This window comes from Solea senegalensis, linkage group LG19 (genome assembly GCF_019176455.1).
Source record: "Solea senegalensis isolate Sse05_10M linkage group LG19, IFAPA_SoseM_1, whole genome shotgun sequence".
Classification (NCBI taxonomy): domain Eukaryota; kingdom Metazoa; phylum Chordata; class Actinopteri; order Pleuronectiformes; family Soleidae; genus Solea; species Solea senegalensis.
The window spans coordinates 4,030,861-4,056,631 of NC_058038.1; the positions used below are offsets into that span (position 1 = coordinate 4,030,861).

Sequence of the window (25,771 nt, forward strand, 5' to 3'; positions counted from 1 at the left end):
TAATTGCCTCGGGTCCATCCGGCTCGAATCAGTGTACGATGAAGTCAGTGTAGCTTCAGTGGCGCGGTGACAGAGTATACACTCTCTTGGTCACATTAACAGCTTTCTCTTGATAGGTAAAAGTCCCAAATAATGGCTCCTGTGATGGAGTGAATCCAGGATAACAAATTGGCCCTTTGTGGTAACAACCCCCCTGTGAGCTTCCCAGGCGCTCCGGATTGTCAGACGGCTTTGAGGAGAGTCAGGTCTACAACAGCGTATCACCGGGGGGAAACGCACCATGCCCTACAGGAAGATGGATAGTGTAGATTTGTAATGGTTCCCTTTGCTTTTGACAAAGTAACCCAACCTGCAACCTTCATCCTCATTGGCTCAGTAAAGGGCAATGGCGGAGGAAGCCGGCCTCAGATAAGTGAGGTCTGTCTCTCCGGCTGCCGCGTTATAAATTGCAGCTACCTCAATCATGTTGGTGAGACAAGGAAAAGCTGTCTCCCCCGTGACAACCTCCTTTTGACTTGACGTGCAAAAACAAAAGGAAGCGGCAACAAGAAAACAACAAATTGATACAACGCGGGGGGGGGGATGGCGTTGAAGGAGCGAGGGTTGAGCAGATTGTGGGACACAAAGTCTTCCCCCGCAACATTTATTTAAACATTGCATAATGCCAGATTTTAATATTAAATTAAAAACGCTGTGCATGCTTCATTAAAAAAAAAGAGAGGGAGAGGGAAAAAAGAGAAAAGTAGGGCTGCAGGACAGAAGAGCTGCCAACGACCGTTAATTAAAGCCCCACAGATTCTCCTTGTTTGTCCAAATTTAGAACAAGATGTAATTCTGCTCGATATGCGAGAGATGTATAATCATGTAAGACTTCACAGATCTGCTGTGAGGAAAAGAGGTCAAATAATGGTTTCATTCAGATTTACATCGCTGCACATTATCTGTACTTTTGAATGTATTCATTAAGGCTTCTGTTATTTTTGCCCTTGTTCGCAATGTACACGCCGACATTGTTGCTCTTGTTATTGAGTTTCTTACAAATGGCTTTCTTGTGTTTCGTGGTCGTCTCGCTTGACCTATCGGGCTGCACTCTTCCTCCCATCATTTTTGTCTGTTTGCTTCTTAGCAGGAATCTTTCAAAAAGATGTGCTCAAATATGGACAAAATGAACACAGAGTGTAGACAGGTGGCTCCATCTTTTTCCATATAAGCTGTGGTGGTGTTGCAGCAGAGAAGGCACAGATGACAGTTGCTTTTTCTCACTTCAGTTTCTAGCCTTTAGCGGCTGGAAACCAAAGTTTGTCAACTGCTCTTTCCTCCCCCACACCACACCAAAGCCCATAGAGGAAAATCTGCAATTTAATATCAAGGCACACGGGAGTGGCTTATCCACTATTGCCTCCATAAATAAGCTCAAATGTGTTATCTTGTGATTTCGGTCTATGATATCCTTTGTTCTGATTTACCTCCGCGATACAAACTCACAAAGCACGCCAGCTCCTGTGTCCCCTTGAGCTAAAAAATGCGGATTTTCTCTCTGTGGAGTTTGGTTCAGGAGAGTGAAAACTTTCCAAACTTCAGTTACCAAAAAAAAAAAGAAAAAGAAACAGACTCACAGTGATACTGAGGCAAACACGTTCTTAAGGTGGTGTAGATGTTGTTTTCAGTGACAGTGAGAGTGTGGGTCCAGGGCTGGTTCATGTAAATGTCAGCGTACCGGGCAGTGAATCAGTGAGGATGATGTGTCAATACCTCATATCACCACCTCTCTGCTTCCCTTTTGCCCTGGGCCCCTGAATGCTCGTGAAACACCACTGATAACACATATCTGTCAGGACAGCATTACCTGCCTCCTCCATTACATTTGTTCTGTACTATTTGTAGTTTGGATTTTTATTTGTGAAATCACTTCAAGAAATATGCATTTCCTATATCGCTTGTATATGTCGTCCGTGAAACCACAGAAACTGAAATGTCCTTTTGTGATTGACAAAGTTTTTTGTATCTGTTTGTATCACTGAGCATAAATGACCGTTTAGTGTCGTTTTGAAGTCTGTATTTCCACCAGTGGTAGGGGTGGAAATTCCGCTTACATTGGCTTGTAACCGGAAGGTTGCCGGTTCAAGTCCCCACGAGGTTGAAAGGGCTGGGGTACCCAACCCCCATTGCTCCCCGGGCTGGCCACTCAGTGTGCCAGCCCATTGTCAAATGCAGAGAAATAATTTCCCATGGGGATTAATAAAAATATATTCTAAAGTCGTTTTTTTCCCGCCATTATCTTGCTGTAAACTCCCCTTTTCTTCTTCGGCCTGGTAACTTCCACCCAGGTTTTCGCTTAGCGGCACCCAGCAAGTGAAACTGGCAGAAACTGTTTACTTTAGAGTGCCTTAATATGTCTGATATTTTGACCCCACCCCTAATAAGTAATATAATCCACTAACTAACCAAGTTATTTGGGTGACCTGGCCCTTTAAACCTCTTATGGCGCATTCCCACCGGCTCTACTCGCCACGCCACGGTTTAAGTTGCGTTTCCACTTGCATTGTACCTGGTACCAGGTACTATTTTTAGTACCTGCTCCGGTGAGGTTCCAAGCATGCTAGTAGTAGGTACTATGCGATGATTGGTCAGACTGCCGGCCGCTGACTGGCCAGAGGGCCATCACAGGAAGAGACGTCCCACACAGAAATCAAGCCAAACAGCGCCGAACTGTAGATAAGTTAAAACTACTTAACAATCCCAAAAACGTGAGTTAATCTCCAACAACTACAGAAGTCTGGGGTAAAGTCACTAGAGTGTGTGTGTGTGTGTGTGTCGCGTATAAAACAAAGTCCACGCAGTTTCCCTCAGCCATGCAATGATGACTCCGCCCACGTTAAATAGGTACTTTTTTGTAGTGGAGAAACAACCTAATCGTGCTGTGGCGAGGCGAGGCGAGTAGAGCCGGTGGAAATGCGCCATTACACAACCATACTCCACCCACACAGGTGTTCTCACTTTTGTTCTGGACTAATTGGACCTGACTAGAATTCCTCATACCATGTGGGTGTTTACATGCTGCTGCTGCTGATTGATCTTTTATTTATTTGTTGTTTTATTGTAGCTCCAGTCTTGGAGACCTTTTACTGTCCGTGCTACTACGTACGTTTATCAACAATGTACGCATCTGCGACACGGACTTTTATGGAATTAGTTTTACAGAATGAGTTCCTGCAGGTCAGTGCCTTCACTGGACATTTATTTTTACTGTTGCAAAGTGTTGAAAAGAGAGTTGTTGTTGTTGTTGTTGTTGTATACAATGGTATAAAACCTTGTTGTTGCTTGGACAAACACACAGTTTTTTGGTGAGTCTCCTTGAAAGAGCAGAGATATTTGACAGAGGAGTTTGAGGCTGAGGAAATACATTTCTGTTTCCTTTCAAACCCACTCTCCTACTGTTGTTGTTGTTGTTGTTGTTTTGAACCACACGGAACAACTCGTTCGCACTTGCTCTTTTTTTTTTCTCTCCGAAGAGAGAGAGTATTAATCACGTGACCTCATCTCGCTGAACTCTGTCTGTAAATATGAGACTAATTTTCTCCCTGCGTGGATAATCATCTTAGCGGGAACCAGAATCAGATATTTTCACCTTCATAAACTCGCTTGTGGGAATTTTTCTTTCCCGACTTCGTCACGCTTCTCATCCGATTATTCCAGACAAAATCTCTGCGCCGAGTGTTGACTCCATTCTTGCGATGGTTTTGTGAAATTCTACTTCTGATAAGAACAGTTTTGTCTTTTTGTAGTCGGTACTATTTTTTTCTTCTTCTTTCTTTTAGTGTAGTTCTATTATTGTAATATGATATTATTACAGTATGGTTTCTGTCCATATTCTTTCCTTTTATTTATATTTTTTCCTCATGTTTTTCCCTTCAATTAATCCTTATATAAACATGTTTTCATTCAGGTAAATTATTTATTAAAATGTTTTACAGTAAAACAACACAAGTTCTGAGAATGAGATCATTTATTGTGTTATAATGTCAAATATGTCACATCACGGTTGACATTAGATTTAGAAAATCTTTACATTATAAAGCGAAAGAAAATCACTGTCAGAATAAGATAATTTATCATGTTAGAATAACAAAATCTTCACCTTTTTATAAACGCAGCCATTTCATGTTTAATTGAGGAAAAATACCACGTTATAAAGTGGAACATTAGAAAAGTTAGAGAATGATTAAAGTTTTATAAAATGAAATATTTCACGTTGAAATGAGAAAATCTTCAAGTTATGAAGTATGAAACATTGGAAACATTAGAATAAATGTTAGATGAAGAGTCTTTCAAATTATGACATAAAATTTTTCACATTCTCACTTTATAATGAGAATTTATTTAGTTAGGACGTGCCTTTAATTTTTTTTTTTTCATAATAAGGTGAAAATCTTTGGTTACGCTCTTTATAAACTTCATGTTGCTATACCATCAAACATTACACATTATTTTGTGATGCTGATTTATTTTATTTTTGTTTTTTCCTGGCGTGGCAGCGCCTCTCGCTTCAGCAGCCGGGGCATTAGATATTTGGCAAATTCTCAGACAAAGGTATTTATCACACGTTACCACAGTTGACTGAACTCCATTTATTTTTTTTTTGGAAATATGAGACTAGTTTTCTCCTGCCGGGATAATCAATTTAGCAGTGGGGGAAAATAATCAGATATTTCACCTTGAAATGCTTCATGACTTGTTTGTGGGGGGGATTTTTTAGAAGCCGTCATGGCTCCGGCCTGATTTTTGGAAAACGAATGATGATGAAATAAAAAAAAGCAACGATTCTGCAGCACGGCTTCTCCTAACTCTCCTAACACACAAATCTCATATTTAATTAAAAGTCAGTCTCCTCACTCTGACAGCAGATGGAACGTTTTGGCCCTAAAAACATTGGCGTGTTGGCAAAATCTTCTCACCACAGACCACACAAGTTTACCATATGATTTTCTTTCAGGATCATCAATCAGTGACCATGTGGAGAGGCTTTAATAACTCTGGTACATATAATATGTGCAAATGTAACATCATACCTGCTGTGTGGATGCCACACTATCAAGACCAAGGAGTAGACTTTTAAGAGTATCAGTTGCATTGTTTTCCATGACTTCAAAGTTGGGAGTGAAGTATTGTTTTTGGTGGCTCTGAGTGTCGGTCTGTGCTTCCGCACTTGCTTGCACTTGCCATTATGACCAACAGAGGCCGCCAGAGGCTTGTTGCATGAATGGGGTGAAGTCTGCCATCTCTGATTGCCTTGTTGACGGAGTCGTCATAGCAACGGCTGCTGCGAAACTGCCGTGACGTGGTTTCATACGGGACACAAACTAGTGACTTGTAAAGCATTTTTCCGTCCAACTGAATCATGAGAATCAGTTTATTTAAGATCGATCGCCCGCTTTCATAAGTGCTGTTGCTAAATACACCAAAGACTCCTCTGTTGAATATTGACATTTTAGATTTTCTTTGCTAAATGTTGGATTAATTAACACATGTTTTCAGGATTTTTAACTGATCTACAGTTGGACATTGTTGGCTTTGATTGTTTTGTTGGACGTCGCACTCATGACTCTTCAGAGACAACACTCTCTGACCAATCAGTGGCCGGCAGTCTATCGACGTCACACTTCAGTATCGGCTCAGCTTGTTTGGAACCTCGTCAGAGCACCAGGTGCTATCACTAGCTAGACACTTCCCCCCAAATTTTTCTGGATTTCTTTGCAGCATAGGCAGTTTTTACCAACGCTGAAATAATGACCTCTCCACTAAGGGGACGTATACATGCAGCTGCTTAATAGTACAGCCTTTATGATTAAAGGTTATTAGCGTTAACCCTTAGAACACAATGCATTCTTTTCCACAACTTTGTTAACACGTTTATACAGAGGCTATAAGAATGTGCAGTATAGATTGAATTTGTGAAATTTGGAATTACGTTAAAGTTCCAACTTTGTCTGCTTGTTCGAAAAAAAACCAAAACACTATTATGTGACTTTTTGCTCAATTCTCGCCACTGTTTTGTTTTGTTTTTTTAATATGTGAAGATGAAAAAAATGCATTTTGAAAAGCTTGCAAATATGGCTTACAAACGCAAACCCCCTGGATGTCCATATAAGGAGTTGTGTATCATCCCCCCCCGGCACTGTTCTGTGCCAAATGTGACAAATCAGTCGGTTTACATTCAAACGATATTGAATAAGTCTTCTCCACACAAAACTATTCTGTTCCACGCTACACACAGGTAGTGATTTGTTTTCGTGAAGCTCCAGTAAAGCGAGGTGACCGCAAACAGGTTGACGTTTGACAGCTGAACGTCCAGCAGTTCCAGAATTTCAGTTTCCAGATGAAAGACGCAGCAAACGAAATGAAGAAAATTTGCACACTGCTGCTTTAATTTCTCCTGGATCACTGGGTTGAGTCACTGCTCTTTTCTCTGATGTTTGTCTCTTGTCTGGCACATTAACAGAGGAAACAGCAGCTGAGTCACTTCATCGGAGCTAATAATGCCACAAGGGGTTACAGTACTGCTAATATCCTTTATTTAATAAGTCTTATTACTGTATCTGTTTTAAAGTGAAGCACTTGTTAGAAGCGGAGTTTCAAGCACACACAAAGACCTTGTTGAGAGCACAAAAGTGTTATTTAAAGGCCTCCACTGCCCTCATCGTCCACACCAGCTCCTCTCACTGAGCTGTAATCACACCACATGAAATATTATACAGCTTTTTTTGTTTTTGTTACAGGATGGAATGAACTCGACAGTTTGTGCTGGTGACCCTTTTTGTTTTGTCTGTAGTGCAATAACTTGGGTTTCACGCGTGCCCTTTTGTGGATTATTGCACTTGATGTCTCACGCGAAGACGCAATCCATCCCCATTTAGCTTGCCGCAGGGTGACACTTGTCCTGAAGCTCTGAATGTGGCTCAAGGCTGTGCGTTTGGATTCTGTTGTTCACAGCGGCAACTCCCCGTCACGTTAGCTACCGCTGCTGGTAAGCCTCCTTTCTCGTAGAATAGAATAGAATAAAATCTTATTCAAAAAGGGACAATACAGTTAACATAGTTCCAATAGAAAGAATGCAACTGATGTGCTGTATGTATTCTAAAACTACACTACATACTTCACTGAAACACCCCAAACAAGACAAATAAACCTAAACAGTGAAGGGGTACAGCTTTGTTTTTCTTTTAGCCAGCACCTAACCTTTGTTGTTAACAATTTTATATCTGATATTCATTTGATTTTTTAGGTTGGCAATGTGTTCCAGAGTGGACAGACAGTCCAAATGTAGTCTTCCGATAAAGTATTCTCCTGTTACCAGTCTATTTGATTGATTATAAAAAAGTGGATCAGTTACTGTGACTATTCGTAACATATTTAAAACATAAATAGCTGCACAATATTAGGAAATCATGTGATAACATTGCTGAATTTCACTATGAAGATATCAGTCGTGACTGATGAAAAGATACTAATAAAAGCGTTTGCTGGTTTAAGAAGTTTATTTATAGATCACATTTCAATGACAAGGCTTTACAATAAAAAAAGAGAAAATTGGAGCAACAACAGTATTAAAGATGTAGAAGGCATATAATAAAACACAATAAAAACATTTATATAGAGAGGTAAAAGAAAGAGGCGACAGCAGCTTCCCCATGTTTTGTCCAGAGTAAACCTGACCCAGGTGACCTTAGTGGTCTGGATGGTTCATGGTGAGCAACCAGGTCAGTTAAGGCTTCTTGTCTTAGCAAATAATTTTATTTCAAGCTGTTTTCATACAGGTTTACACAGGAAGTTGTTGTTACTGAAGCCAGTGGCTCTTATTTTGAAGGCCAGGTTGAAGGAAGTGATGATGGCTAAGAGGAGAGAAGTTGATGGTGTACATGGTGTGTGAAAGAGAAACTATGAATACTATGAACTATAAATCAGCCCTCGTTTTATCAGTGATTGCGTTCATTAAAACAAATATTGCAGCTCCAATGATTTCCTAATTTGAAGTACATCTATTGTGGTGTGAATGTGAAGATACAATGTGGTACAACAAATACAATGTGGCAGCGGCAGCAGAAGGTATTGAGTTAGTGGACTTTATGTGTTTATGTTTGCTGAAGTGATTAAATTTACGAGGTTTCTTGAATGCATCTCAACATGCTGTCAACCCTGCATTACTTTCACAAATTCTCATGTGCTGGAGTTTAGTTTTGCTCTTAATAGCCATTCTTTTATTTTTTGCCAGAGGACAAATGACTCTAAACAAAAAAAGAGAATCACACATTATTTACTCAAATACTACCAAGTATTTGGGGAGCAGACTAAAAATAACATGATATGCGTCTCTTTTACGTGTGCAGGTTGGGGAGACGAGGTTAAAATGCAGGAAAATATATAAAAAAAAACAAAAAAAAAAACATGTAAAACCTGTTTGACTCATCTCCCATTACCAGTTGATAAATTTGTCTGTATTTTTGTTTTACTCCAGTGAGTCATTGTCAGTGTCCCAGTATTTTAGAAAGGAGTAAACACGGCACACAATAGATGGATTAAAGTACCACAGAAACTGTGACATTAATAATGCATTTATTTATCGAGTGCTTTCAAAGCTGATTTCAGATGATTTTCACTTTAAAAATAACAACAATTCCACGTTGAAAGACGTCAGGTAACAATGACGGTTACATATCTCACACTTTAGTAGCCGAGTGTCATAATGTCAGCGCAGATGAAAAGCAGAAGAACAAGAAATTGGCTTGTATTTACTTGGCATTTTGTTTCCATTACTGCCAACTGGAGCCAAATCTGTTAAAAAGCCAAGTTTCTTAAGTCTATTCCTGGTGCAGGTTTATTAATTTAAAGCTGCAGCAACAAATGACAGGGTTCCCACGAGTCCTTGAAATCCTTGGCAGTTTGTAAATTTGACAAAAAAATGTTTTAAAGGCCCTTGAAAGTTATTGAAAATTGTCCTAAATAGACATGGATCATTGAAAGTGCTTGAATTGTGTGCAAGAAATAAGCAAGTTGATATTTAGGTAATCGTCTCCCTTGTTTGTTATGATTCCACATACTGTTTAATGCCCTGCATTGCTCGATGTACGTAGACTAGGCCTATGCAGGGCAAACGTGGAGTCGTAATTACTAGCGTTGTTGTGGACACTGTTTGGTGTCCAATACCTTGATGCCTGGGAGATGAACATTCCAAGATCTCTGTCTCACCAAAGAAAATTTACAAAGACTGATTTTGACCAAGATCCCAAGGACAATCACTAGCCCGGATCAATAATAGTGGACGCCGTCATGGACGAAGACAAACTCTTACAAGTTGCCCTCCCATCTTAAGCTGTGTCTTTTGGTCCTTGAATTTGAGGGAATTAGTCCTGGGAAGTCCTTGAATTTGATGTCAATCGAGGTGTGGGAACCCTGAAAGCTACAAACCCTGAGCTGAGTTATTTCAGTAATTAAATTTCCTTTTTGTCAACACCAATTTGACTCCTGTTTGCGGTCATCTCACTGCAATGTTGTCTGTACATATACAGTACAGTGTATATACTCATTTGACAATAGTTTGAATGTAACAGACATTTGTTTGTATTTAAAAGCAGGGTTAAGCTACATATTTCTGTCATTATTAAGCAACAATTCCATCAGATTGTTCTTTATATTTATCTTTTAATCACAACAGTGTTTAAAACAGTGAGCAGTGTTAACTGCTCCTTGAGGATGGTAGATCAAAACATCCAGTTGTGTGAATATGGACAAGCCCAGTTGCTCAAATTGGGGGAAAAATATCATCAGAGACAGATCCAACACTGAACAGCTTACCCAGGCTATCATAAAAAAAGAAAAGATGCCCACTGTGCAGGAGCACAAATGACCTATTTAGCATCATGCTAACAGCAGAAGCTGCACACAATCTGAAAACTCAGAGTCCTCTGCACCAAAAACTGTTCACAAGCGTTTCCTGAATGACAGAGGTTCACAAAACTTCCAGGAACGAACACACACAAAACACCCGCTCATTGTGGCCCAGCAAGATAAACAGATGCTAAAGCGTGGCCTTGCATTTTTGAAGACTCTGGAAAACCCCAATTACTTGCACAAACGTGAAAATGGTAAATGACTATGCATGAAGGCGGCAAGATGTTAGAGGTCAAAGTGGTTCCCTGATGGTTCGGCATCCTCGTACCGAAGCGAAGCCTCCTCTGTCACCTCCTCTGCCCCCCCCCGCAACAACCCTCTGCATTCAATCCATCCAGGAGGAGCTGTGCCCTTCCTACCAACACGCTGATGTTTAATTCATTCGCCGACACCCGGGGGGACGCTCATAACAACAACAGAAAAAAACAAAAAAAAAGACAAAAGGAGACTCAAAAACTGAGAAAAATGGGGGGGAAACCACAGAAGAGAAAGGAAATTAGGAGCTAAATGTTTGATGTGAAATGAATGACGGGGCTCAGAGCAAGGACACTTAGGACATTTAGAAGAAAACATCATAAGTGTGGGGCTGTGAAGACAAATAAACCCGGCTTCCTGATGTTTTTCACACGTCAAGGATTGGATGAGGCCAGTGGAGATGTTGCTGGACATCTTGGCGTGCTCTCTCTTAATCAGAGGTTGATTAAGCGCACTTTCCAAGGCATGGATTAGGGAGCTCCCCTCGGACGCGGCTAAATTGGTCGGAAGGGAAGGCAGGCAGAGCGTTGAGCGGCACCGGGGGAACTTTTGATGTGTCAGTCAGACTCTGGCATGGCTCGTTTTATTGACCTTCCCATCCTCGATTTGTGACAGATCCCCCGGTGCTGGTGTAGGTGAGGTTGATGAAGGAGCTTCAGAGAGAGAGAGAGAGAAAGCGAGGAAAGGTTGGAGGAGATTCGACTTTTGAAGAATTTCCAAATTCAGCTGATCACAGTGGAGCTGCCACAAGCATCAACCGTGATTTATAACAATGAAGGGTACAGTGTTACGTTAGGTGTTGGCGACCTGGATGCTTTTCAAGAATTGTATTTCTGTCTTTTTTTTTTTTTTACTTTAATTGGCAACCGCATTTAGATCCAGGATGTTGCACTTGGAACACCTCCAGGGTTTATTGGAAAAATCTAAACAAACATACTTCTAGGTAGGGATAATACCCGGTATTGGTCCAATACTGGTCAAAATCACTGGATCTTATATTGGCAAAAAGAAAAGCTAAATATCACAGTAATGCATCTCTAAGCACTGAATGAAAATAAAAAGCAGCATTGACATTTTAACCCGGCCAATTTCGTATTGGAAAGCAGAATCATTTGCCGTTATGGATTGGTGGTAAACTCAAACAGCAGTTTCCCAAGTACACAAATGTTATTTAAAAGATGTATCAGAATATTCTCACGATTGTGATTAGGGCTGCCAAGATTAGTCGACTAGTCATGATTATGTCGACTATCAAATTTGTCAATCGTTCATTTTCAAAGCTTTGTTTTTCTCTCAAAACTGCCGCTGCACCTTCCGCTTTCTTGTCTGCCTTTCTGTCCTTGATGCACTAGCGCAGTTGTGGTTATCGGGGTCAGCCATGATGTCACTGGAAAAGTTATGCCCAAACAGTATCATGGCTGGCCGGCAACGGAGCTTGAAAGTTTGGGAGCATTTTACCAAAATAAAAGAGAAGAATGTGCAACGCAAAATCTGCAAGGCAGAACTTGCCTTCCATGGCAGTACGACAAAAGGAAGCAATGGCTGATTAAATCTCTGACTCAGAGAGACAGTCGTAAGCTAATTGGCTAGTTAACTGGTGAAATTAACGTCACAACGACGATTTCATTAGCCATTCATTGCTGTAATGTTATAACAGCGATGTCATGTTTGAATAGGAAATGTGATAACGCTAATGTTTTATAATATATATATATATATATTCGGTAACACTTTAGATTGGGGAACACATATTCACTATTCACTAGGTGCTCACTAACATGCATAAATAGCACACTAATTATTAAGCACGTATTAACATGTTATTATACATAACCTTATTCTACCTCTATTACGACATGAATTAAGATTTTTCCTGATTAAGGTGTTAATACGTGCTTAATAATGACTAATAAAGGTCGGGTATGCTACTTATATGCATGTTAGTAAGCACCTAGTTAATGGTGAATATGTGTTCCCTAATCTAAAGTGTTACCATATATTCATAGTGCATAGTTTTTTTTGGTTCCATTTTACAATGCACTAAATATTTACAGCTAAAAGATGTTAAAGGCCAGAGTTGTGCCTTCATTTTATTTATCACATTAAAAAATGTCAGAAATGCTGCTACAAGCTACAAAGTTGAATGAACTATCATCTTAATTGTTTTTATGTTTAGTTAGCGCATACCTTAAACACTTCAAGCTGCAAGGTAATGATGGTTATATAAAAATGCAGCTGCATGCTGGTGCCATAAGCTGCAATTTACGTATGATCCGACTCGAAATAATCGTTTGTGGCAGCCCTAATTGTGATACCTACTTGTAGATTGTTATGTTGTTATGGGTGTAAAACCACTTTAAATTCTTAGAATAAGCTTTTTAAGTACTTTTACTACGTGTGCCATCTTCTACGCTAACAAGGAACAGCTCCGACCACGTAAATACATAAGAATGAAGAAAAACGAGGAAATAGCAGAAGGCTTTTCTACATCCTCTTTGGTTCTTAAAGGCCACCGTAGTTCCCTGACGAGCTTTGGAACAGCAAGGGTTGAGTGTCCTTGGTTTGTTGTAATCTTCAGTCTCCCCATTGGATGTCACCAATTCACACTAGACCTTTAAAGGCCACCATGATATTTTTTTTCCTCCCATTTAATTTATTCACACATTAATATTTTCAGTCAAAATAAGCTTTTATTTTATTATTTTTTCCCAAGGTCAATCATTTCAAAGTTCTGCTTTCGCTGGCTGCACGCCTGACTTACCAGAATAGATGCTGTTTGACGTTGTGGTATTCAAAACATTGGGTAAAAAAAATCCTATTGAAATGAGTAAAAATATGCACAGCGATGACTGTTTAAAAACAAACATGACCTTTCCAGTTTGAACTCTTCAACCTGCGTGTTAGACAGTTAAAGTTTAAGCTTCTAAACCAACTAAGCTCTCTGTTGCTTGCTTGGTGTTTCAGTTTACTGCTGCCTCATTTGGTTAGTTTGTGCTACTTTGGTAAATGTAAACAGAGGATTTAAAAACGGCCAATTCACAAAATTACAGATTTGAAGTTGCTGAAGGAGGAGACGGTGGATCAGCAACTCCTTTGTGCCATCATGTAAAATCACTGATTTTCTCTATGGACTTTGGTGTGAGGGAGAATTCTCCAGCGAGAAAAAGTACATTATTCATTTCCTTTATCGCACAATGCTTAACAGGGAATAATGAATAGTGAGAGTGTTCTGGTCGACGCGCAGAGACTTTCGGACAGCTGATCCGCTGGGAAATCCTCGCCTGGTCATTTTCAATCCTCTCTGACTTTCAAATCGACTTTGATTTAGATCCAAACAAATGGTTTTTACTCACGTCATCCTCCGTCCACCGTTCATTTATTTAATCGCGCACAACAGCTCAGCTCTATATATAACCATTCCACCACTGTGTGTGTGTGTGTGTGTCATTTATCGATTTATGGTTAATAATAGTCTAACCCTTTTTCCCGGACTGGCATGTAACCACTTTCGTGGAAGGAACGGCATTATTCATGTTTCCGGCGTTTAATGTAATGAGTCGGGCGGTTAATTTGATCCCGCTTCAGACACAAAGGGGATCTCTCAACCCCCCCCGCCGCAGACAGGCGACCTCTGCACCCGACATAACAACGGGACGTGTCATCACTGATTTATTTTGCCCTTGAACCTCCTCGTGAAAAGGACCTTAGTGGGATAGCCTTTCAAAGAAGCCGCAAAGCCCGGAGATGAAATGAACGCCGTGGCTGAAACTATTGGAAGGCGGTGCGGGTTTGGGGCTGAAGGCTTTTTTTTTTGAGACAGAGCTGTTATCTAAAATGTGCTATATATTTTTTTACACACAGCACAGCTCTTGGACGGGCTGATCAGATAGTCTGAGATGAATCTGACTTGGCCTGTGAGCAGCAGTCACTGCCTCCTGCATCGCCTGGGCCATGAGTGGAATCTGCAATTCCTCACCACAGATAGAAATCAATTCAAATTCATCCGAGGCCTGCAACACCTCCTCAGTAAGGCACTGCGACCCCCACCCAGCCCCCTCCGACCTACATGTAGACTCTCAAATTTCATAATGAATAGATAAGGATTAATACAATTTCAAACTGTCAACACCTGCCAGACAGCACGTCATGAATGAGTTTATCATCAGTGCACCGTGATTTTTTTTTCCCATGCACATCGCGGAACACAAACATGCCGCGTCCAATCCATAAACATGAATCCATGGTAACCGTGTGAGGAGGCACATTACTCAGTCTGCATCAGTGTGCAGAGCCTTATTAACTCAGCCCATTTGCTTGTGGTGTAATTAATGTCTGCTTACAATTTAGCCACAATCCGCCGCGCAACCTGTGACGACACGCCGTCATGATGTGGCCCGTTTGAGTGACAGAGATCAAGAGATCAGGAGAGCAAATGGAAAAGGAGGCCTGTCTGCAGCATCATCAGGAGGAGCACACTGTTGCTCTGGGTTAATAGGCGTACTCCAGGGAGGTATTAGCCGCAGAACGTAAGGAGGGCACTAGTCGATACAGAGAAATCGGATATGTGATGCAGATTCTTTTTTTTTTTAGCCAATATACTTATTTTTCATTCATGTAATAAGATAAAATAGTTAAATAATAATAAGCTAAAAAGAGCACGAACAAAGCTTTTGGGGTACAACATTTTGAAAACACAAAACAGTTGGTTTAAACCAGTGGGAATATATTTAATCATTAACCACTAATGGCGTCAGGATGAGTGGGAATATAAGACCCGCGCTAATTTCCTATTTGTCTTATGCCAAAATAAAGCATAGTCAAGCGCCATTGTTCTAAAAATGTACAAACTCTCTTCCCTATGTGTTCGATTTCTTTGCAGCATAGGCAGTTGGTACCAATGCTGCATTAATGAACGTTCCACTGGATCTCCCATCAAGATTTCCCCCATGTCTAGAGGAGCAGGAGTCTCATTCTCTCTCAAATCTCTTTCTAATGATCATAATGACAACATATGTTGCCTTCCTCAGCTGTAGTGTGTAACTTTGACTGTAGATGTACACAAATGTCAGTTCCATTCAAACCAGTATCAAATGACATCACACAATGCTGATTTACAGTAGTCTATCAGCTCCACACGACACACGCTTTACTCGGCATAGCCGTGTTTAGATCTCGTATCACGTGGCTACATTACTGAGACAGGAAGTGATTTATACTAAGTCAAGACAGATGGAAGCAACAGCAATGTTGCGCTAGAAAACGAGGCGACTGAAAACACAAAGAAGTGTCCGCGAAAATCTCAGAAGAGAATTCTACACACAGAAACACTCCCTCAGGTGAACAGTTATCTTCTGTTTGTCAATCTGTGTGTCTGCACTACAGTGCACTTATATAATTTTCAATACAAATATGGTAAAAACTACATCAAATTTAGTTTCTTAAAAGAATAATTGGCCAGTGATGGAAATGAAGTTTCTTTAAAGTTTCCAATCAGGCCTTTTTTTATGCGTCGAAAAACAGGTTGATTTAAAGCTGCCTGTTGTCACGGGGCTTTATCCATTCCTGGTCCAAAGCTTTGTGAAGTTTTCTACACATGTCAGCATTAAATGAAACACCGAGATCCGATGAAAGAACACTTAATTTGAGCTGGACACTCTGTAGTACATCCACAAATATCCTCGCCATCTGCTTCCTGCACTCACAGCAGCCAAACACTGCGCTCAAAATACTCTCAGCCCGACTGAGGCTTGATTGAGGAACAAAGGAAGAGGAGGGAAGTACACAACAACAGCGCCGTTAACTGGAGATCCTGCAGAACCAGAGTCCAGCTCGTTGTCTGGATCCCAGAAGGAGGAGGAGGATATGTGAAGTGTATAAGGCAGTGGGGGGAAGGCCACTCGCAGTGGAGTGGACCTGTGATCGATTGGGATGAGAAGTGGCTTAGCCGTACCTCTGCGTGTCAATAGCTTCACCCTCTCCCTCAACCTGTGTGATAAAACAGAGGCTCGGGGTGTAAAATCTCAAGCCGGGGAATCTTCCTGCCTCATTTTTATCTCCATGACTTTAGCTATAAATCTAACAAACATCTATCTGTCTGACCGCTAATCACAGAACTGTCCAACGGTTTGCTTGACAGGCTTCAAACTTGGCAGCAGACTTAACTAAGAACACCAGTTTGTGCAGGGCCGACTTTGACGGCGTTTGGATAAGATTTGCGTGGGATATCGGTAGAAATGTGACAGGCACATATTGAACGGGTGCTGCACTAGTTTACCTATATATATATCAAATAATCACAAGAATCGAAACTTTTACTCTTGTATACTTTTGTATTTAGATTGTTAACCCTCGGTGACAACTCGATTTATTGGTTAAGTGATAACAGGCTGAGCAACACATTTTAATGAATTCATGTATTCGTTCTTTTTAACTAAAACCTTTTTTTTTTTGGTCCTTTTAGCAAAGAAATCATTAAAACTGAACTTGTTTCGTTGGCAAAACAAGATATTTTAGACTATTTTTTGACAAAAAACTGCAACTTGCAGTATTACTATTTTGTATCTTTTACTTTGGTCTCTCATTCAAACTCAACCTTGAGTCAACAATTATAAGTCAAATTGGCTAAAAAACATAAATAACAAGATGAATGTCCGCCTTTGTAGGGTGCCAGAAACTTTCCCAGAATTGACATCGCGATGAGCCCACAAAGAAGAAATGTACGTGTTCATATGGCCTGGGAGTGAATACTGACCAGTGGTAAATGGTCATAACAGGAAAACAACAAACATGTTCAACTTCACAATAGATTGAGACAAGGATTTAATCAGCTTTGTACCAGTGTGAGATAGCACCATCGCTGACTTTTGATAAAAAATAAAAAAGGGCAAGGTGACTTGATATTGTAGTGATAAGCAAAAATCTCAACTCGATCACATCAATACATTTCTGGAGTGGGTGGCTCACCTTGTAAACAATGACAGCGGCAGCAGCTGCCGCGCTCTCATAGACTGACATCGCAGCGCACATATGTATGAGCGTGCGCACGCGCGCGTCGTCATGCATTTATTGCCGTGTGTGCAGTGTCTGTTTTACTTAAAATCGTTCCAGTTGTTCCTGACGTTGTGTTGACTTAGAGGTCAGCCCAGCGCCGAGGCATAAATTTCTGCAGCATTGATGTTGGCTAATTCACAGCATGTCACACACAGCGGCTCTTCAGAAAAAAAAAAAAGAAACAACAACAACAAAGGTCACCTCCAAGCAGCACTTTATGGCTTCATATCTGTTTTATAGGCAACTGTGCAGGATTCTTCAGCGTCTGAATCACCCCTTTTTCTACCTTCTGTAACCTGCAGGGAACATTTTGTTTCCGTGGGATGCAAACTGGACTCCCACAGTCCGACATGAGCAAGGTGAATCATTTCAGGTTTGGACTAAAATACTCATTTAGAAGGGTTAGATCTTAGGGGTGGGAGTCACAGGGTAGGGCTGGGCGATATGGACCAAAACTCATATCTCCATATTTTGTTCGAATGGCGATATTACAACGATATATTGAACAAAAACGGGCAAAGTGTGTACTTTTAACTAATCACCATCAACCTTTTATTTAGGTTTAGTTTTGTTGTTTTTTCCTCAACAAAGCACAGCTGTGCATATAACAACAGAATATAAGCAATAGTGTTGCCTGTTTGAAACATGTAAAGTATTATAAAGGAAAATCTATAGTAATAGCTTACACTTATGGGCATAATTGTGCAAATAACACAAAATGTAAACAAAAACAAGCCTACAGCTTCACAGTATTATAAGAAACCACAGGCAGTCTTGTATAAAGTACTTGAAAGCGATATTTGAGTAGAAGTACAAGTATCTTAACAGAAAATGAATTTGGTTGAAGTTAAAGTCACCTTTTACAATACTACTTTAGTAAAAGTCTGACATTTACTGTACTTAAGTATCAAAAGTAATTTTCTGATATAAAATGTACTTAAGTATTAGAAGTAAAAGTATTTAAACAAAGTGAGCAATTACAATTTTGAATATAACATTTATTGTGACTTCTCAACAATAAAGTTTAACTCAAGGCAGCCAGTGGTGGATAATTGTCACTGACCCAACTGATTAATCCGTTTGCCTCTACTCATAATTGGTTGGTACTATGTCTTCAAAAAAAACCAATCTAGAATCTTTAAAACATGAGGGTTCTAAGTTTGCAGAAAACACAATCATTAAATCATGATACATTCCAAAAAAAACCATACTTTTACCTCTTCACGGCAGTACACGCTGAGCAACACATTTTAATGAATTCATGTATTTGTTATTTTGAACCTGATTTATGATTAAAAGCTGCTTATTCTCGCCCTGAAACAGCATTTTTCCTTGAATGAATGAACCAAAAGGTGATGAAAGGTGATTCTTACCACCAGTGTTCTGTCTTTGAAGACAAGCCAGAGAATATTAATTTGTGCTTGTGTACGATGATTTACATCTTCATTTTCTTTACCATTTTTTGTACCATATCCAAAGTTCATCACTTTGAAAGATTGAAAATAAACACACATAATTACCTTTAAGCATAGAATTATAATATATAAATTTTGTTTGAACTTTTTTTTGTCAATACATATAAACAGCCAGGTGAGATACATTAATAACACCCTTCAGAGACGACGTTTGTTGCTTGAATCTGGGTTTTTTTCAAGGTGTCACGTTCAAATGTTGTGTTAAGAGTTTCATGTTTTGATGCATCGTGCTCTTAATTTGTGTTCGACATCTATCGGGGAATAATGTCGGCCACCTTTTTGCAGCTACTGTACATGTTGATTACAGGTTGAGCCCTCTGTGGCGAGAGTGTGTTGACATTATGTCTCGTTCTCTAAGCCTGTTATCTTTGTGCCGCACAGTTTGCTTTGCACGTTCCAAAATGCCACTCTTTGTGTCCTCACTCGCGAGCCTATTAGTCTCCACGGAGACTCATTTTAACCCGTGCTTCGCTCAGCTTCCAAATGACCGCCGCTTTTGTGTGGAAGTGTTTTCTTTTGGAGATTAAACATTCGGAGGGAAATTGGGGTCCTGCGGGGTTTTATCGCTGTGATATTGAACAACTTTATGTGCGAAAATACCAAAGTGGTGCACTGTAGCACATCGTTTGAAAGCAGATTATGGATACATTTGTGAGTTTGTGAGGGACCGGGGTGATAACTGCACATGTAAAGCCAGTGGTGCTGCAGTTTTATCAGGTAGCAACAGGATGTGGAAAGTAGCGCTAAACACATTTTTGGCTGCTGCTTTAATCCTTTTGTGATATCTTTGGTAGACATTGAATAAAAGTCGCAGAAGTACGAGGCTTGCTTCACGGAGGCCGCCTTGTTCCATTATATTTCCACTTCTTTTGGCTTCTCGCTTTAAGGGTCGCCACAGTGGATCATCTGCCTCCATTGTGTCCTCTTCTGTTACACCAATTGTCCTCATGTCCTCCTTCACAACATCCATGAACCGTCTTCTCTTCTCCTCCTCCATCTTCACAACATCCTTTGTCTAGTATAATCACTATCCCTCCTCTTCATGTGGCCTCTTCAAACCGTCTCAACCTTGACTCTCTTTACTTCATCTCTAAACGAAACGAATAGAATCTCAGAAACTTACACTGACACTCACTAATCAGTCAGTATGTTTACATGCACAGTTTAATCAGGCTAAGGCCATAGTCCGACTAAGACAGGCAATCGGACAATTTGCCGAGTCTGAGAATAAATGTGAAAGGGAAAATGTATTTATTGGCCATGTATGTCTGACTCCACCACTGGAGGTGGCGCTGTATCCCTCTGTAATCTAGTGTGTATTGGATCTGTTTCCTGTTGACCTTTATCGTCACAGAAAAACAAACAGTGAATGGCGAGATGGATCGTGCTGTGGTTAATCGTGATCCAAATTTCATGGAGGAGTAATCGGACCATGAATCTCATTATCCAGGTATGTTAGTCCGACTAAGACTAGCACAATTTTAGTTGGACTAACATGTTTAAATTACCAAATTATTGTCTTAGTCTGACTAGAATTGGACTGACTGCATGGCAGAGGCCAGTGCCCTTGAATTAGGAGTATTCCAGTTCATATTTTCTCAGTCCACATAGTAAGAAGTACGACATTCCTTCTGGTATGCGAAGGCCACCGTAGTTTTGTTACACACTCGACTTTAAACACACCACGAAAACCTCGGCCGACATTGAAACATTTCCTCCGTTCAATCTTGGGACAAGGAAACTATAACTTTTTCTTTTTTATGTAACCCATGTATTGCTTCCTGTGTTTCTCGCCAGCTTTCTTGTATCAAACCCTATCTGTGTCGGGATTCCCTCTGGAATATTTACGCTGTCTCTCTCTCTCTCTCTCTTTCTCTCTCCGCACAGATAATTGCTAGAAGGAAAGAAGCTACCTGGAAGGTCAGCCAAGAATCCTGCTGCAGGTGCCAAGTGAGATCTACAGGACTACAATTACTTGGACAGACTGCGGCGGCGGAGCAAAGTGAATGACAGGTAGGAAATAATTCACATGAATCACCTTCTGTATTATGAATAACCACCTGCTGAGAGGACATAGCACGGTCAGTTATCCTCCGAATTGGTTCTGAATGGCCCTTTTTGTCATTTGTTGGTAATTGCCTTAATTCTCTCGATAATATAATGAAATTAACCTCCGAGAACATTTCCTCCTAATGGCATTTATGAGACAAGGTTGAAGTTGACATGCCAGCAGCCCTGCAATTATATTTAGATTATCCTACTCTGCCGCTATTTGGTTTTCCTCCCTCTTTTTTTTTTTTTTTCTAAAGTCGACACTTGAGAAGAGTCCTTTCCTGCCACTCATAATTCATAATCCGTTTTACCAAAACACGCCGTGTTGAATCCTACATGAAGGGCGTCCTTTAAGAAATTCAGGATCACTCGCATCTCTTTTCTTCCTGGGGTACATCTGACCTTGTAGTAAAAAAAAAAGAAAAAAAAAAAAAGGAAGAGGGCATGAAAGGCTGTCAGTCAAACCATCATTTCGTCTTTGTTTTTCCGCACTTGTCATTCTCTGGAGGTGTGAAGCAGCCCCTGACTTAAATCCAGTGATTCTCCGCTTCTGGCAAAATGCGTCTTTGTCCTTTTCTTTTCTTTTTTTTTCTCCTCCGAACTCGGCGACCGCCGCGAGGCAAGGTGGAACAAAGGTGGAAATAAGAGAAGTTTCGGAAACGGTGTCCGGGTGGGAACAGAATGTAATCAAGGGCGGTACATGGTTAAATATTTCAGTGTTTCCAACTTAACACTTTGTCCTTTTTTATGAGACTTTAACCTTTTCTGTCAAATCTCAGCGGGAAAAAAAGTCCCCTCTTACTCTTTTGTGGACGAAAATAACACACCATTCATTCATACATTTTCTTACATTTTTGGACATGTTAATGGAGAGTTAGAAACCACCCGGTGTTTCTCATGGCAACTGAAATCCTGCGTTGCTAGGACCCATTCATTCTCATGCTGTAGTATGTATGTATTCATTTTGTTCTTCCATACACCAGACAACCAAAAGTATGTTTACCTCAAAATACATGAAACTTTGTGCAGAATAAAGTAAGATATCAGGTGTGTGTTAAATGTGCATAAAAAGAGATGCCATACCTTTATGAAACAATAAAATGTAGAATATATCTTTTGGAAATTCTATGTGTACCTATTCAAAACAATATTAGCTGTAACAGACAAATTATACACCTTGTTTTTTTTTATTATCTAGTCACGATTCTTATTGTGAACTTGGGCACAATTTTTTGGGGTGAAAAGTTCTGAAAGCACTGTCTTATTAATATTGAACAGAGACCATTAATAATCCTTGAGGGGGACATTAGGGTTTCTTTCCAGCTGATCTAGCTAAGAATTTGAAATAAATAAATATTGATTTGAAACAATTACTGCATTAATCGATTACAACTATTTTTGATAATCCATTAATCGGTACTCAGTACTCCATTAATTGAGAAAATAATCATAGTTGCAGCCCTAAATAAATTAATTAAAGAAATTGTGTTTAAACATGAAGAATTATGTACAATAGAAATATGTGTCCCATGATGCTAGTTTTCAAAATTTAAGTTCTACTTTGTAGGTTTACAGGCTAGTTAGCCTAGCTTGTTAAAAGTAGCACTGGCTCTCACTATAATTTACTTATTGTGTGCATTATATCGTCACTTGCTGAGTTAATTTTTGGTATATTCCATCCATTCTTCTATACACACTTCAGCCTCTGCGACGACAGTGGTCTACAGGGGATTTTACTTTGCGTTTCTGCTAACAGTTAGTGACAGAGCTGCAGACGATGGCGAGAAGTAACGTAAATATTTTGGGCATAGAAGTCAAGTTTTAAATCAATTTGTTGTTGTTTTTAAACGTATATAACATTAACTATTCACTCAGATTGACGTATGTTGGTTAAAAGTGTGTTGTTCGGCCATATTTTGTTGGTCTGTCATGGACGTACACGTTTTCCAGCTTCTCTTTTTTTCCTGGAGCGATGGGAAAATGGGCAGTTGGTGTTGTGTTCGCTCCACGTTACATAAAGGAGGGCCGCCCCTCGTCTCCTATTCATCTGTCTTGTGTCCAGATGTGTTGATGATGGCAATTGACCAGTCTGTAAACCCACAAGTCTGTGCCGCGCCGAGGAAAAATGGCTGCATTATGCTCATTACGTTGACTAATGATGACAGACGAGGGTCACACGTAATGACAAGACACTTTATTTACGGGAGACAAAATGTTTGTCTGGTCCGGTCACACGCAGGTGATCCATTTTAGGGTAATTGGTATTGCACCTGGCAAGGAAACCAGCAGAATAACAATCGACGAGCATCTAGAATCTGAAAGAGGAAGACGGGAGGAAACCGGTCCACCACAACATCGTGTGAGCCACGTCCATTATTCATCCTTATTATTGCATCCGCTTCCTCCACATCATATCACATGATCAAACACATGCTGATCATGAATTCATGGTCAGACACATGTAGCAGTGTCTCTCGACCGCAGAGTAAAATAAGTGGATTTTAAATGAATTTATATTTAAATTTTTGTAAACTAATTTATATTTTAATTGTTGTATCCGACTTTAACTACAGTCTGATAAAATTATACAAATCTTATCCTGTTTTGTGCATAATCTGGGAAATGACTATGCAATGCCTCTGAGCCCGCTTTGTTGTCGTAAAAGATATTTGTCTTCATATTTATTTTAATGGAGATAATATTTTGACATTTTTACGTCACAATCGTTTTTGTAAAACCACCAAAAGAGCAGGGCTGCAACGATTATTCAATTAATCGATTATTAAATCAATCGTCGACTCTGGCTTCATTGTATCCATTTGACAAAGAAATCATTAAAACTGAAAATTTTCCACAATTTCTTAAAATTTTTAGTTGCTAATGTTAGCATTGGAGCTAGGTTCGTAAAATTATAAAACTATTTAAACAAATTACGTGGTATTTCATATACACCCTGTGTGTGTATGACTAAATTATAGTAAAAAAAAAAACAACTGCATTGGCAGTGTTGATGCTCTTGTCGGCCATTTTGGATATTTGTATTTCTCACAGTCGTACACGAATTATGTTCCATTTTTCATCTGCTGACATATTGCTACGCCGTTTGTGTGCACAAAACACCGCATAGGGAGTTGTTATTGACTTATAATAATATTGGAAATACTAGAACACGGGCAACTCCCACTTCCATCCTCTTAATTCCGATGTTTACAAATTCCACAACTTCACAAGTCAGGTATATTCAGTTGCTAATGTTAGCATTGGAGCTAGGTTCTATTAAACTAGCAAGCTAATCTAACAGATAACGTAGTATTTTGTACGTAAAAACACGTCCACTCATAATGTGTGTGTAAGACTTAATTATTTAGGCACAAAAAAGTGGTTGAAAACACAGTGTGTACTTGTAGTTGACAACGCTTTCCCAATCAGGAAAATAATGACCTTGGAGTAAAATAGAAGCCACAAACTTTTATTTTTTATTGTTGTTTATTTCATCATGTTGACATGTGATTTGCCGCAGCAGCTTTTATTGAGAAATTTCAGACATTTGTCCGTGGAAACCACCAGCTGGCCGACCGACTGAAACCCTCAGCAGAACATCAAACATCACAGCATCTCACTGCTGGGCTCAGTTTCACAGAAAGAGATCAAGGGTGGTACCACAGTGTTTTCATTCCAGTTGATATGGAAATGTCGCATCATTTCAAAGAGAACGTCCTCTTTTTTTCCCTTTCTTTTATTCATGTATGATATCCTTTTGCTCCTCACTCACTCACTCACTGCCTAATACTAATATGGAGCTGGACAAGGTTGAACCAAGCTGCTATGAAGCAAAACAGGGAAACAAGCCATGCTGTCGAAACAGAGTGCTCCAAATCCAGGAGATGGGAGAATTCTGCAACTGAAAAAAATTGTCAGTCGTTCCGGTTGAGAAATATGACTTTTTCTTTGGTACTTGGATGCCTTGTAGTTTGAAGTCATGATCAAGTGAATGCGAAACTTGTTGTTCAGTGGACCTTTTTCAGGAAAACTGATTTCCTTGTCTTTTTTTTTAAGCAGAACGGTTAAACAGGCAATGCAGTATCTGTCAAGAAGCTGAATCTGTGCTGCAATAATGTCACTTTTAATGTCTGTTTCAATAAATTTGACCTCAGATTTAGCTTTTTTCTGCAGCTGTTCTGTAATTTGTTTATATATTCGAGCAAAAAAAAATATCTAGAAGTTAATGGGGTAGAGTTTTTAGTTAATTACAATAATTTATCTCAGGCTGCAACTAACTGCACTAATTATTTTCCCCATTGATTAATTTACCCATCATTTTCCACAACAAAATATCATAAAGTAGTTTCAAAAGAAAACCTGCATTGCAATTAATCTAAACTAAAGGTGACTCAGTTAGATTGCATGTTCCTTTATTTTCTTCTCAAAAACAATCGAAAATGAAAAAGATTTCACTTAAAGTGTAGTTCTTTGATTTACCGACTCATATCCAACGCTGACTACACTTTTATGAGTGTATTTGACACTTTATCTCCAAAGTCCATTGAGAAAATCAGCGTTTTTTTGGCTCAGAGGGACGCGGGAGCAGCTGGTCTACTGCTGCATTTCTTGGTAAGTGTGTGTCACTAAGTTAAATCTGAAGTCATTTGTTCAGAAAAGCACCAAGTGACAAAATGACAGAATAAGACATTTGAACTTACTGATGGAGGCAGCAGTGGATCAACGACACCTGTGCGCCGTGGTGTAAAATGTTCTCATTGGGGTTTGGTTTCTTGCTGAAAGGCTGCCTGACAGTGAAATAAAGCAGCAAACATAATTTGTAAGATATCTTAGACTTAAGCAGACATAGATTTATTTATGTTAAGTTTTGATAAAATGATGTTTTCTGTCAAAATACACTCTATATTGTACATATATTCTTATAGCCTCTTTGTTCTGTGTTGTAAGGGTTAAGAACAGAGAGAAAATGCTTGAAAAGTGATCAGAATGAGCCA

The 25,771-nt window shown here is 39.7% G+C and overlaps 1 protein-coding gene across 3 annotated transcripts in view; it reads left to right on the top strand.

Moving 5' to 3' along the window:
• LOC122784870 (RNA binding protein fox-1 homolog 3-like) overlaps positions 1-25,771 on the top strand; it is a 498,591-nt gene that overhangs the window by 32,952 nt on the left and 439,868 nt on the right. For all 3 annotated transcript variants that reach the window (XM_044050270.1, XM_044050274.1, XM_044050273.1), the window contains exon 2: positions 20,613-20,738. The gene's annotated coding sequence lies outside the window, so the exon portion shown is untranslated. The remainder of the gene's footprint in view (positions 1-20,612; positions 20,739-25,771) is intronic.